Here is a 4,115-nt window from a genome sequence, read left to right on the forward strand (position 1 = left end):
AGCTGGTTCCACACTAAAGTACTAACATCTAGGAGAAAAATTACAGCGGGTGAAAGGAGCCGGGTAGGTAACTATCAACTGTGAACGCTCTGTGTCCTAAAGAAAAATAGCACAGTGTTTTTTCACTTTGGAAGAATGTGAAGTTACTTTTAGTGTGATCAGTGATGAACTCCTTGGACAAGATAATTATACAGCCCGAAGTTGTATTACATACCCTCTAGGAAAAAAAATAAAAATAAAATACATTTTGCTACCACCTACTCAGTGAAAAGTGCTCAGGAAACAGGAGTTTAAATTTAAGCACCTGCAGAATCCAACAGTATGAGGTAAAAATCTAGCCTTCCTCATTTTTTAACAATGCATATCCTCTACAAAATCAGCACTTGTGGAAAGTGTGCTGTAACACTGAAAAGAACAGAAAATTCCCGCCGGTTGAGACAGACCCGTATTTTACACCAGTGTAGAGCTCCGCTTTAGAATGCAAAGTGCTGTACAAAGGCACATAAGCACCATTGCGCTGGGGAGCTGAGTGTTGGTTATAGATTTTGCTGCCTGGGAACTCATAAGTTCAGCTGCTTTTGCTGTGAAGGGGGAAAAGCAAACATCCCCCGCTGTAATTTGTTTTATTACATTGGTTTGTGCCAAAGGCAGAATGGAACGAGTTCTAACGAATTTCAAGGTAAAACTTTTTTACTACTTCGGATATGAAGTGTTTTATATGCTTCTTGCGTTTTCTTTCATACACACATGAGACAATGGCTTGCCTCTGAGATATTTATTTATTTGGGTCATGCCTGTTCATCTCATTCTCTGTATTTCCTAAGAATTACTGGATTGGATTTCTACTCAACTTTTGAGCTTCTCAAAATGGTATTACAAAGTGTGGTATTACAGATGTGTGTACTTCTCTCTTCCCAATACCTTTGTTTGATGCCTTTTATATGCAACAAACCAAAACAAAACACACACACACACACAAAAAAAACCCAACCCAAACCAAACCAAACCAATAAAACCCAACCAGCCAAACAAAAAAAAACGAACAAAACCAACACCACAACAGAGATATAACCCCCCTGATAATGGTTTTAATGCTGCACGAATGCACCTTTGCAAGGAGAAGTACATCCCTAATCCTGCAGCTCAATTGAATATCGTCCTGGATGTGTAGAGTTTACTTTTCCTTCCCTCCCAGTTAATTTCCTTTCTACTCATTTAATTGAACTGCTGACAGTTAAATAACTTTTAGATTTAGTGTGTTCTCAGGGGAGAGAGAGGGATCATTTTGAGTTCGGTTGCAGCGTGGAGTGATAAATACTGAGATAACTCCTTTATGCACTGAGGTCACTCAAACAGCAGCAACATTCCAAATATACATTCATGTGTGACCCAAATTTATAATTAGGCTCTCAAACCCTTCTGATATAATTATACCAATCAGTGCATAGATAAAGCAGCATTTGGTTGCGCCGTACTACCATGTGAAAGGAGGGATGGATGGACAGATGGATATGTAGATGGATGGGTGGATGTGTAGATGGATGGATGGATGGATGGACGGATGTGTAGATGGATGGATGTGTGGATGGATGGATGGATGGATGGATGGATGGATGGATGTGTAGATGGATGGATGGATGGATGGATGTGTAGATGGATGGATGGATGGATGGGTGGATGGATGGATGGGTGTGTGAATGGATGGATGGATGCGTGGATGGATGGATGGATGGATGGATGGATGGATGGATGGATGTGTAGATGGATGGATGTGTAGATGGATGGATGGGTGGGTGGGTGGGTGGGTGGGTGGATGGATGGATGGATGGATGGATGGATGGATGGATGGATGGATGGATGGATGTGTAGATGGATGGATGGATGGATGGATGTGTAGATGGATGGATGGATGGATGGGTGGATGGATGGATGGGTGTGTGAATGGATGGATGGATGCGTGGATGGATGGATGGATGGATGGATGGATGGATGGATGGATGGATGTGTAGATGGATGGATGTGTAGATGGATGGATGGGTGGGTGGGTGGGTGGGTGGGTGGATGGATGGATGGATGGATGGATGGATGGATGGATGGATGTGTAGATGGATGGATGGATGGATGGATGTGTAGATGGATGGATGGATGGATGGGTGGATGGATGGATGGGTGTGTGAATGGATGGATGGATGCGTGGATGGATGGATGGATGGATGGATGGATGGACTGATGGATAGATACATGCATAAGTAGATGGACAGGAAATGTGCAGCAATACCTCTGTCCTTTCTCTTTTCGGGGTTGTATTCTGAAGGTTTTCCTGGGTTGTTTTCTTATTTTTCTGACACCATGTGCTTTTAGAAACTCACTCATCAATAACCTTCTATTTCACCTTTTTGCTGTTGCTCAGTACAGTGAGAACTGTGGCATCCCAGGTGTGGAGGCAGATCCACAAGCTGCACTACCTGCTGCTCCACCAGCAGCCATGGACATGGGCAAGAAATGGCACGAGTGCCCAAAAGGAGCCAGAGAGACAGTTTGTGAGGCCACCCTCAACCCCAAATGTCTCGCTGTGACTGCGCTAATGGGCTGCCCAGGGCAGCGCTGGAGTCACCATCCCTGGAGGGTTGGACAGTCAGAGATGAGGTTCTCAGGACATGGGGCAGTGCCAGAGGTGGGGAACGGTTGGACTTGATGATCTTAAAAGTCTTTTCCAACCAAAACAATTCTATGATCCTACAACTTTAAGTCTACAGTGAAGGCAGAACACCCTGTGATGAACAGAACACACAGTGAGATCAAAATACAGATTCAGAGTCGCTCAGAAACTGCCGCACCATGTCGGGAATTCAGTGTTGCTGATTTCCAGCTGCTTGTAGGGAATGTGGTGAACACGGATCTGACCCAAAAATGGGTGTGAGGCCGGGAGCCCTTCCCAAGGAGCTCGCAGAAAGGTTGTCTGCAAGTACGGTGGCTGTTCTTCATCTTTTACAAGACCTGAGTGACTTCTAGAGCTTTTTACATCTAAACCTGCCCAAGTTTCTGCCTGCAGGAGCGAGGTGATTAATTGCTGCGGCAGCATTCCCTGCCGACCGCATCGACTCGGTTTCACACTGCTTGGGTCCGGTTCTCGGAAAAGCCACCTGCAATGCATGGCTTGGGAAAGCTGCTTTTCTGAAGAGCAAGGAGCACAACAGATTGAGGTAGGGATTATTGGAGGAGGATTCTCTGAGCCCTCTTTAAATTTGGACTTTCTGGAAAACAAATGTACTGTAAAAATTCAGGTTTCTGTTGCAATTGCATTGTCACCTCCTTTTTTGACCTCCCTGCTAAAGTACTCATACTAGCTTCTGTTCAGGAAACCATACGAGTCTATTGCCCTACCCCCAGGGTTTTCCTCCTTATTTCTAGATTAGTCTTCTTGTTTGTTGAAGCAAAACAAAACCCACAGTGTCTGATAAGTTATTTAGTGTTGTAATGCAAATCAACACTTTTATTTAGTCAAACAGAGAAGACGAGAAATAAACCTCCTTAGAAATGCATCTGCTAATAGTTAACTAGCTTTTTGTCACCTGTACCAAATTTATTAGCTTCTTCTAATGATTCAGTGACTTACAATAGGTCCAAATCAGGCATCAGTAGATATTTTATACCATTTTTCGTAATACTATTATGACATACACCTCATGTGCGGCTGCAAGAATTTACTAGACCTGATCTCAACAGTTACACCAATCTAAAACCAGCATAGCTTATGGCAGGACTGGGCTAACCACACTTAACAACTAAGTGCTGATTTTCTTAAAGTCCTTAAAATAATATGAATACTTTTGTATTAAATCACTTGTAGCTTTTTAAGTCGGTCCTTTAACTTCTGTAGTGAAGTATTCTGTAGTAAAATTGGTGTGAAAAATGACTGTTGGTGTCAACAGAGCTGTTATTTTTGTGGCTGCACAGTATCATAAATAGCAATAACATCCTTCATGGACAGGGGAGAACGAAATCAGGTGTGTTTAAGGACTCCTTTCTTTAACCCAATGCCGCTTCTCACTGGAGAGGACCTGCAAGAGCTGACAAAGCTTGTTCTTGCTGTTCGCTCTTCTGGGAGGTCACTT

The sequence above is a fragment of the Streptopelia decaocto genome (genome assembly GCF_964273445.1).
Source record: "Streptopelia decaocto genome assembly, chromosome: Z".
NCBI classification, from domain to species: domain Eukaryota; kingdom Metazoa; phylum Chordata; class Aves; order Columbiformes; family Columbidae; genus Streptopelia; species Streptopelia decaocto.